This window comes from Periplaneta americana, chromosome 8 (genome assembly GCF_040183065.1).
Source record: "Periplaneta americana isolate PAMFEO1 chromosome 8, P.americana_PAMFEO1_priV1, whole genome shotgun sequence".
Taxonomy (NCBI): domain Eukaryota; kingdom Metazoa; phylum Arthropoda; class Insecta; order Blattodea; family Blattidae; genus Periplaneta; species Periplaneta americana.
The window spans coordinates 153,446,825-153,458,931 of NC_091124.1; the positions used below are offsets into that span (position 1 = coordinate 153,446,825).

Below are 12,107 nucleotides of genomic sequence, written 5' to 3' on the forward strand. Positions count from 1 at the left end.
TCTAAAGATCATGGCAAGATCTTGCATACTATCCACAAAACTTTTCTTGATCCTTAAGCTGAATTGGTAGTGCTTAGTTATCTTTGTTGACAAGGAGTGACAACCTCTAATCACTAAAATTGAATCGCATACACTGTGACATCTGATGGGGTAATTGCAAAATCTTGAATATTGTGGTTACTTATTTTTGTTTAATAGAGAAATAGGCAGTAATTTAAAGTAATAAGCAGGGAACGGATTTATATGGACTAAAAATATATGAAATATGTAAATATATATGTAGTTATTTTTACCAAAATATGGAATTAAATATGGATTTTTACCAAAATATGGAATTAAATATGGACTTAAAATTATAAAAAAATGACTATGTACGTTAAATATTGGTACATTTTAATCAAACTAAACAAAAAATATAATGGACGTACCTTATCTTCCAATGTAGTTTCAACAAAACACAATTTTTATTGTCTGTTACCATAACAATAGGTTACAAACATTTCTTTCAAGTGCTGAAAAGTGAATCTTCTTCTATTGTCTCTGAGGATAGATTTATACTGACTAAAAGAGCGTTCGACGTCACAAGAAGTAACTGGTACATAATTCAATTTCACAATGTCTGCTGGGGATAAGTCCAAGTTAATCTTCACTGTTGATTCACCACTCATCACAGCAACAACCTTTTGTAGTTCTTCATATCCAGGGTTTTTTGAAAGTACAGTGTCCACCTTAGCTCTTACTGCATCTGCAACTTTACCTCTACCACGATTCAGTTGTTCCACAGTACTATTTATAATTTCAAAACTTTCAGATAGTGAAAGGTGCCTATTTTGGAGACTTTTGAGCGTTTTTATGATGCATGAAAATGTATGCTGAATGTGAGCTAAGTCATTCTTCACACTTATGTCACAGGTAACTGTTTTCGCAGTATCAATTGAGACTGCATCTTCAGAGTCCAATGCAAGGAGAACATTGTTAATAGAGTCTATATGTTCGGCATAATATTCAACTGCTTCTAGCCATGTACCCTATCTAGTTAAAATTGGCTTTGGTGGCAATGGAATTTCAGGGTACATTTCTTTCAACACGTTAACTCTACTGGGAGCTTTGAGAAATACTTTTTTCACTGATGAAATCAACAAATCTACTTTAGGGAAATTGTCTCTGACCACTTCTGCCACACGATGAAATGCATGCGCCACACAAGTAAAATGAGTCAATTTAGGATATACAACAGATAATGCTTGTCCAGCTTTGACCATATAAGGGGCAGCATCGCTAATAAAGAATAACACATTATCGTACATAATACCCTTTGGCCACAGGATACCCATAGCTTCGTTGAACAGTTTAACTATAGTTTTATTGCACTTTTCTAGAACATCACAATGTAAAAGAATTCGTTCAGAATATTGTTCACTTAACAAACCGATAACTACATTACCAACAAGTCTACCTTCTTTGTCGGGAGTCTCATCAATGGAAACCCAAATTGAACTATCTTTAATTTCATCTCTTATCTTCTGTATTGTCTCATCGTAGATGGATGGAGCATACGTCTTCCTAAGTGTTGACTCATCCGGGATTGTATGCTGAGTATATTTTTCAAGGAATTCCCTGAAGACCTTATTCTTTAGTTTGTAGAGAGGAATATCAGCAGAGATGAGAGAACGGCACAGGTCGATGTTAAACTCAGATCTTACATTCGATGTTGTTGGTTGTGTTAAAAACAATTGTCTCTGCTTGGAATTTAGTTGTTTGTTGGCCTGATGTTTACTAGTTGTAATGTGTTGTTGCACCAGGAACTTTTGTGTAGATGATACTGCACACTGACACAAATTACAAAATAATATTTTATTGTCAGTTGATAAACCATCTTCTTTAAATTCTGAAATGTAACTTGTTAGTTTTGATTTTAAATTGACTGAATGACGTACTTTTGGCATATTTACCGTCTTTATAGTATGATTTACAAAACAACCTATGTGTACTCTGACTGGCATTTAACTGTTGAGCTGCACAACTGAAGTCTGTTAAAAATTTTAAATTAAATTAATACAGTTTTGTAACTTACTTTCCCATTGTTGATAGGACTGCTAATTTTCAAATAACTCTGATGTTAAAGGGATTACTGAACATGTGTTTAAATCTCTATTGTTGAAATGTATTTTTAAAAGTTAATGGAATTTTGTTTTGTTTTATTGTTAAACCTAATATAATATGGACTGTTTTATATGAAATATGGAAAATATATGGAAATTAACGAAAATATGTACTAAACTCTAAAATATGGAAAAATATGGAAAATAAAAGTAGGATTTTTCAACCCTACACATTGTGAAACATAAAGATAATGCAAAATATAAATTATATTAGCTTTATAAGTAAATATGTATTTACATATAAATCCTTTCCCTGGTAATAAGTTCTGAAAATTGAATTATTTTTGTTTTCGAACATATACTTTATCACAATGGCTGAGGAAATGCCAGGAAACATCACAGAAATGCCTCCTCAGAAGATAATTATAATTATTATAATAATTATTCATAATGGAGGACAGAGAAATAATTGCTAATATCGTCGGTTTACAAGCATTAAGTCAAAAATAGGCCTGTTGCTTCTGAGAAAGGTGTATACAGGTTGGAAGTGAAATAATCTTGCAACTTGCTACATGATAGGGTACATGTAAATGAATAGAAAACATATATTACGTTTTGTGATTAATTGCACGATTAATTAGAAAATTAAGTTAGAAGTTTGAGCAGCCTGGCAACGTTATCACTAATGCACTGTCCTCATGATATGGAATGTTAAATGTCATGTTTTATTTAATGACGCTTGCAACTGCAGAGGTTATATCAGCATCGCCGGATGTGCCGGAATTTTGTCCTGCAGGAGTTCTTTTACATGCCAGTAAATCTAGTAGTAGTAGTAGTAGTAGTAGTAGTAGTAGTAGTAGTAGTAGTAGTAGGTTTATTTTGCCTGGCAGAGTTAAGGCCATGAGGCCTTCTCTTCTACTCAACCAGGTTTCAATAATATACATGAGATACAAAATTTGATTACAAAACAACACAAATCTACTGACATAAACCTGTCGCATTTAAGCACACGCATTGGGATCGAACCCGCAACCGTGGGCATAGAAGCCCAGCGCTATACCAACTCGCCAACCAGGTCAACTCGTGATATGGATGTAAGAGGTCAACGAATTCTGTGAAATAATGAACTGTTTTCTGGCGCTGTGTTGCAACCAACTCGCACCATGCAGTGACTTGAATTTAGGGGTTTTTAAAATTAAATTTACACGAAAACCGTTCACACTATTGAAATACGTCAGAGGGATAAATTACTCTTTATTAAATTTCCTATTGATGTGTACAAAAATCACGATCCTACTCCCAATAGTTACCGAATAAGAGATTGTTAAACATTTTTTCTGAAAAAAACAGAACTTTCCACTAATATGATATAGTTTTTTGTTACATATAACATGAGCTATTCGCTCTGGAAATCTGCAAGACTATTTCACTTCTACCCTGTATAATGTACATAATGTTTATATATAAACTTAGAATTGAAAAATGAAATACACATAAAGAAAAACAGGCTAAATATCTATAAGTACTGGTTTTGTCTTTACGAGAAAAAAACATTTCAAAACCCCCGATTTTGCCCCAAAAATTAAAACATTGTGAAAAAAATGAGCGGAAAGCTTTAAAATTTCGAAAAACTTAAAGAACAAAAAAAAAAAATCTGAAAACTCCCACTTTTCGCAAGTAAATTCAAAATATTAAAAACTCACAAAAACAAAAAACAAAGAACTTTAATTGAATCACCCCATGCAGAAAGGGCTTCAGTCCATTGGACCTAGTTTTCAGAAAACTAAGAAAAAAATTCTGTACACTATATTCCTTTCTGCATAGAACTCTGAGCCTGACCCTTCAGTTTCAATCTTTCCAAGCAATGGACTGAATACCCATAAAGATATGATTTCCATCGATGTCGTTTTTCCAAAATTTGTGACTGAAGCCCTTTCTGCATGGGGCAATTCAAATATTAACAACTTCAAAGCTACATTTCAATTTATAATAACGATCAACTTAACATTCCTAAGCTAATATAATCTAATCTAATCTAACCTATGTCAACGACGAACTAAATAGCAAACTACGATCACTTACCTCAGATTATGAAGATGTGGATAAATTTCTCTACTTCCATGAAAAAATAATGCATGTGTTCACGATGATCTGGGTATGTTCTCTTAAACATGAACTTTGCTAAATATCTGGCATCTGTAAATACAATATTGACACAAACCATCACGAGACGTAGAATTACACGCTCCTTCCATTATCAGAACTAATGTCAAAGTGACAGAGACAAAATAAAAACAGTCGAATATCGACTTATACACGTCCTACTCGTGACAGGATCTTGCACGGACTTGTTAATAAAAACCTAAATTAACCAAACCTAACCTTCGTATAATATGCAAGATGTGTAACAAGAGCACGAAGGGAACTGCTTGATTTATCTGGAATGAACATGCGAAAATATATTCATGTAAAAATCACGGCACTGGCACTCCATGACAGGTCAGCGCATGTACCACAGCAAAACAGTTTCTCTCCTGTTATAAACATCAAAGAGAAAATGGCTGTCCATCACTTCCAATCGGCCAATACCCATAAGTACATAAATATAATAAATCTAAACTACGATTGTTTTAGTGTTTCAACATTAAGAATAATAACAGAATTTTAAAATATTAATTTCATAAAAAACCAAAACCAGTACTTACAGAAAATTACCGTAATATTTTTGACTTAATGTGTATTGATTGTAAGCCAGCAATATATAGATGTATTATATCTCTGCCAGTGACTGAGTCTTGAATTTCAAGTGGCTTATCTTTGTTATGGCGTCAGAGTACTAAAAAGGAAAACAAAAGATATTTGATTGCCTTTATTCCTTTGCTTTTGTCACTGCATGTCTGAGTGTAAGCTAAGAGTTTAGACTTTTTCTCACAGATTAGTATAACCTTTTGCTATATCTCTTCCTCCTCACCATAAACATTGACATTGAATGTTGCACAGTGGCAGAGATATAATACAAAGTCAGTAACTATGATATTAAAAAGACAACCAGCTGCTCTTGTTTCTAAATAAATTGGCAGAATGAGTTGCTCCTTATACAGGAAAATCTATTACGACAATTAAAATGATTAAAAAATATTCCACACCTCACCCAAAGGAATCTCTAAGAACACCCGGTAAAAAAAAATAGGGCTGCTTAATTATTAACAGTAGGTTTCCATGTGGAAGTTAGTCCAATTTTCATAACATTTTTCCCCCTCTTTTTATTAGTACTAGAACTTGGTGGAAGATAGAGGAATAGATTGATGATTTTGATGACATGATGAGTGAATCATAAGAGACACTATCAAAAAATTCTGTACCATGCAGAAAGTAGGAGTGCCTACAGTGAAAAGCCTGATGCCTGTGCTGCGAGAAAAGATAAATTGGAAATGGAGCATAACTTCCCTTTGAAGAATTAAAAAGAAGTGTGGACTTTATTTGGAAGAAGGTGTAAAACATGTTTTATTGTTAACACAGGCAGACACTGTTGACTGGCGGGCGCATTTCCTTATAAAAATTAAACATTTTAGAGAAGGAGGCAAAGAAGCGAGGCTATCAAATGCAAAACTCGCCTTATCCAGGTAAAGTGATTTGTCAGAAAACAGGAAAAACCGTTATGGATATGGACAATTTTGCATTTGATAGTAGTTTTCTGAGCTCTATGGAAGAGGAATTAGACAAGATTTGCACAAACCGACTATATCAGTAGATAGAGAGGTGCAAGAAGTGCAACATCCCATATGTAACTAATTTTTTTTTAATTTTGGATAAGGCGAGTTTTGCACTTGACAGCCTCGTGTTTTGCTTGGACAATTCTTGGATAGACGGTAATTTAACTGTGAAAAAATGCTGGCAGAAAGAGAGAGATGCCATTGGCGTTATTGCAAGGGGAAAGTCTTCAAAAAGACTTATTAGGTATTGCTAGTGTCGGATCCATAAAAGGACTTGTGTATTAAGGAAACACAATATTTGAAGCAAAAACTTCACAGTGCAATGAGCCAATTGCTATGGCCAAATGAACTCTGTTAATTTTGAGAAACGGTTCAAAACATGTGTGCTCCCTAATCTGCCTCTAGTATCTGTTATAGTTATGAATAATGAACAATACCACTCTCGACAAGTTGTTAGAACACCGAGTTATGACACAAGAGTGACTTTAATGGTTATGGGGGAGAGATATTGTTTGTGACACTAACCAAAGAAAAGAAGCCCTCTATAAATTTGTAGAAGAGGATAAACCACCTCAAAAAATTTATGCTGTCCACGTAATGACTGCTGAAAATCACACACCTTACTTCTCCTTCCCCATAAATTGTGCTTTGAACATAGCTTTACAAGGAACATGTCATCTGCAAATTTATGGAGACTAACTATCGAGACATTCTCTTCTATCACTGCCGCAGATTGGGAGGGGTATTGCAAGAAGGTCCAAGAGTTAAAGAAGAATATTGGTGGCACGATGCTGTAATGGAAATTGTCATGGATGATATTGTTATTAACACTTATGCAGATACCAACGATGAAAGTGAAAGTAGTGCCTCACTGTCTCTGAAGAGTCGCAGTTGGAACTGGTGGTGCCTCTTTATACTTTTATGCATGAGACAATAAAATGTGAGCTTAAAATTTTTTATTATATTCAGAATGTTTAGAAACAGGTTCATACTGATGTTACTAATCTGTTTATTGTTTGTTTAGTTTAATGTTGAGTTCCGTTTAGTTGGCAGTTCTATTATAAGTGAGGCAATAGTAGTTCCCTCCAGCCCTCTCATCCCGTTGTAAGAAGGATCAAGAAAAGTTTCATGTGTAGTACAGGAACCTAAAGAGATTTGATTCATTAAATTTCCACTGTCTTGTTCTATTTCTGTTCCACGATAGGGTTATATTAATTTGTGTTAAGATACCAATTTTGGCAACAGTGATGACATTGGAGGAAAAATTATGGAGAAACTAAAATACAGGAAGTTCAGGTGATTGTATTATGTTTTTGGTCCAGGAAAAATACTCTTTTACGAAAATACTACTGTGGCTCACATAAGTATAGCACCTTAAATATTAAATTCCCTCATAATTCCTTTATAAATTCGACTATTTTTACTTCCAAAATCATCTGAACTTCCTATGCACTAATTTAGCCAAAATTATTAGAAGTGATGAATAAATTTAAATTAGCTTGTAGTAATCTACTTCTAGAATTGCAATACTTGTCATCCTAAATTCAGCTACTATTTGTAAGCCAATAAAACATATTTTTACATTAGGTATTTAATTATTCATTTTAAATTTGTGGTGGGTTGTATTGAAATATCTTCATAAGTCTTTATATTTTAAAATTTTATTGAAGGCTATAAACAAAGTGAATGGGAGGCTGGACCAACTGTAAGGGAGATTGCTGGGGAGTAGACCTACTGAAGAATATGATACAACTATGTAAGAACCAACTGATGAAGAAACAAAGATGGCGCCAATGACGTAATATTATATTCCTACTAATGAAAAACACTATGGGATCAAAGTGGTAAGTAGAGGTTTTGTGTGAGTACATTTCAAAGTAAAAAAATTAACATTTAGTATCGTAAAATATTGTAGAGTTCTACTGCTTAACTGTAGAATACAATATAAAGAATGATAATTTTTAAAACATAATTATCACTTGCAGGGCTTGAGCTAATAAGCCCATTCTGTCCTCAAATTTCCTCAATCGAGTTCTTGGTCTTTCAAGCACATAGAGGCCCATGTTCAGGGTAACAGGAGGAAAGACCTTAGTGACGTTATAACATGGCAAAAGAGGCAGCCCTTCATGAAGGTTGGTACACATGAGAGTTGTTCAGGAGTTCTGAGGAGACAGTCCCTTCACCGAGTTTACCCAACATAGGACTACTAAGCTTAATCCTATTTGGGGAGCTTTCAATTGCTCGAATGCCTCAAAGAAATAGCTGGACTGATTTTTCGAAACATTGTAGGCCCTATTATAAAATACAGTAGAGCTCTATTGCTCATCTTTAGAATACAATACGAAAGAATATAACATAAACAGATATTCATGGTTGAATCTTAAGGTAGGTACCTACTGCTGATTGGACTGTTACTAAGTTCTCGAGTTCATGCTTTGTGTTAAAGTGGCACTATACTGAAAGAAATTTGGCAGATTCTGGTTGCTTTCAATGATGGAAACCTTTTACATACAAGCAATTATGGACACTGATGATATAGTTGTAACTTATGCACATTCATCCTTAAAGTAACCTCCCTGACTACAGTGTGCCCTGTCAGAGTTGGTTTAATTACTGAGAACAGTCCTGTAAATGTTTTTCGAAATTGACTAAATACAGTAGAACCTCTATTATCCGTGGTAATGGAGGGGATGAAAACTGTTAATCAAAACAATCTGATAATCTGTAACATAAAATATTTTCATAAATTAAGTGCATAATACATATATAGTTTCGTAATTTCCTGCATGATGTTTTGTTTAACATGCTAGTCTGGTTGTTAACGATGGGTTTTTAAGGGCCAAGGAAATTCGTTGTGATGGCTATATGCAGAAAGATAGGAATAGTACAGGTCTCATGTTGTGGATTTACATACTTTATACACTTTGAAATAATTCTTCTCGGGTTCTCAGCCAGGTGAGTTGGATTGTTGCTTCCAAGCTTTCGATGACTAGCTCTGCCATCTTCTTCAGGGACTGAAGAAGATGGCAGAGCTATTCATCGATATAAGTTACACAGTACTGCCACTGGAACAGTAGGACAAGGACTGAATGGTGCATAGGATTGCTGTAAATTGTGCGAAAGTTCTTGGTGTCATTACTTTGAAAGCAGATAGTGACTATTTTATAAGTTGGGAAAACACCCATAGTTGTTTCTATTGACAGTAGTGGCAGCAATACTATGTAAGGGTAAAAGTTACTCTAGAAAAAATATATACTAATGTAAGATACTGTACAGTACTACATTATTTTTTTTTCAGCAAAAAAAAAAAAAAAAGAATAAAAGAAAAACAATTGGGTAATTACCGATCAGTTAATAGAGTGATGGATAATTGGGGCTCTACTGTAGCTTGCTTTTCAGCTGCTTTAGCTTCTACTCAGTGCTAGATTAACACCAGACATTGTATGGTGCAGGCCCCACTGGGTTTGAGGGCTCTCAATATAAAGTAAAAAAAATTAAATAAATAAATTGAAAAGTAAACAAAAAATACAGACTCTTGTAAGCTGTCTGATGAAAATGCATCCCAGGGTATTCTAATAATCTGACAACTTTATTATTTACATGTTGAGAGAATTGTATGTATGTATGTATGTGTGTGTGCACACTGCAATAGGGTATACACTCGGTGTCAGTGATATATAATATACAATAACACAACAATAATTACAGCAATAAAATAACATAGATAAAATTAATTTTTAGATTTTTCCTGCAATTTTTTATGCCTCTAAGAAAGAATTATACATTTTCAGTGTTTGAACTCAGGAAAGAATGCCGTCACTGAGTCCAAACTACAGACTGTAATTTCGCGGAAGTTGAACATTGCGGTACATGTTTTTTTTTTTTACTTTTTCTGTAATTTTTTTATACCTATAATAATGAATTATATATTTTCGGGGCTCGAACTCGGCCTTAATTGGTTCCTATATTGGCGGTTCCATAGATGAACCGTCTCTACTACAAACACAATCTTTGTAATAAGACAGCAGTCTTTTATACTCTTTGCTCGTCTTGTACTCTCTGCTCGACTTGCACTGGGTTTTTATCGAGAGGAAGATTGGCATAAGTAACAACTTTCGTTACAGTGGAGGCAGATGAGTTAAGATTGGTAACACAAAAAGCGCAAGAAGTATGTTGGCACTCCTTCAGATGTTATAGCATAGCGAGACATATACTGCAGTTGAGCCATTAATTCTAACTATAAATAAATAAATGCAATAAACCTAGGACTTAAATAAAAACTATTGCTATAAATAACGCCTACTATAAGCAAAAATAAACCTAACTTACAAGTATTTCTATTAAACCCAACTATTGTCAACTTAAGTAATTACAAGTCACCTTAATTACATAACTTAATTAATTACATGACACAACTTAGATAATTACACTGCACATACATTACTATTAATTCTCAGCCTAATCTTCTCAACCTTTCCTTAAATGTATTGGTTTTGAGAGGACCACCCTGAAAGATTGCCACAGGTAAGCTATTCCATTCTGCTATTGTGCAGTTTACAAAGGAAAATTTTGCCACATCTGTTCCATGTTTTCTGCATTTAAACTTCATAATATGATCAGCCCTGCCTAAGTATGATGGTGTTACAAATCTAGCATTGATGTCATTCCATGCTTTGTGTCCCATTTGTGCCTTAAACAATGCGGTCAGCCTGGCTTTTCGTCGTGGTTCCATATTGTGGGTTACATGTTTGTGTTTACTCCTTGCTATGTCATGTGCAGTTGTTGTGTCTTCATTGGTTTTGCAAACTCCAAGGTTTAATTTATATATCCCAATTGAAATTAGTTTTAACAAGCATTAATGAGAGCCTTTTAAGAGTACAATTCCTAATTGGTGGTTGTGTGATTCATATGTGCTCATAGTCACAATCACATAAATTTGTAGTTGTTCACTAGTATTTGTTGATACCACTATTTAGTTTTTCTAACATAAACTGTGTACATATAATCTTAGCTTGCGGTTTGGAAAATTATATATCTATCTTTTTATAAGGTGAATAGTGTATTTGGATTCCTTCATAATTTACAGTCATTTACACCTGAAGAGAGTGTAAATAGTAATCAAATTTTATGATATTATATCCAGAATGTCTGGTGAAGAATTGGTACCATTTACTGAACTAGGCCTACTGAAAACTGATCTTGCTTCTTTTGATGCTATACAAGACCTTGTATTGTTTGATAACTGACAGTTTTTTAGAGTCTCGTCTTGGTTACCAATTGCAGTGGAGAACACTAATTTTAAAAATTGAAAAGGATTAAAAATGAACAAAGGAACACATGAGTTAAAGTAGATTGAATAATCTCACTCTAATCTCTAATGAGCACTGAACATGAACTTGTGCTTAAAATAGACATTTCCAATATCATTAACAAATTTTCTTATCCTATATTTAGAAAAGTTAATTTTCAAATTGTAGTTTTGTTACTTTTGATATTTGGTATTGATACTTTATATAAATACTTACATGTAGTAACAGGAGCGGTTCTAGAGACTTTAAAACTTTTTATAATGACTACTTAATTTTTTGTGGACATTTCTATAGGGTAATAAATTTGAACTTGAATTGGAAAAAATTTTGTTTTCACTATGGTACTTTATTCATTACACGCAGATACTTATTATTTTTGTCAAAATCACACCAGACTAGAACTACCTCCAATGAAATGACATTTAACTGGCTGTAAAGCAAATGAAATGTATTGAATTATTTTATGTTCAACTGATGGGAGCTAGAAATTGACTTTAGATGGTTTATGTCAAGACGTTTATTGACAATTGACGCAAAGGTAAAAAAAAAATACAAAAACCGACAGAGAATGAAAGACGAAATGTATCAATGCTAATATTGTGTGGACAATAAATGTCTCCAAGAGAGCTATTGAGCATTCACCATGTGGGAACTGTAACTTTGGCAAATTAACCGTTGTTACCATAGCAATAGACTTACCATGCTATGTGACATTCAGTTGTTTTTCCGATCACAGTAGTAACGTCATGTCCCATCTTTAAAAAAAACAGGTATCTGTTCGAATATTCACTGAAAATGAGAGTTTGTGCGAACTTCCTTATGTGGCAAAACTGACGGCCCAGACTGTTTCAGTATGGTAGATTTAAACTTATTCTTTTTGGCCCAGTCAAAAGTGCCATTGTTTTGGTATTGCCAGTTATGTGGGTGCCGGTTACAAGGGATTTTACTGTGAAATGTTGCCACACTGGAGTATTTTGGGAATT

At 33.9% G+C, this 12,107-nt stretch overlaps 1 protein-coding gene across 1 annotated transcript in view; it reads left to right on the forward strand.

The window, feature by feature from the left end:
- Nucleotides 1-12,107, forward strand: part of LOC138705158 (telomerase reverse transcriptase-like) — a 75,782-nt gene that overhangs the window by 8,587 nt on the left and 55,088 nt on the right. The window contains exon 2 of the mRNA XM_069833824.1: nucleotides 7,486-7,659. The gene's annotated coding sequence lies outside the window, so the exon portion shown is untranslated. The remainder of the gene's footprint in view (nucleotides 1-7,485; nucleotides 7,660-12,107) is intronic.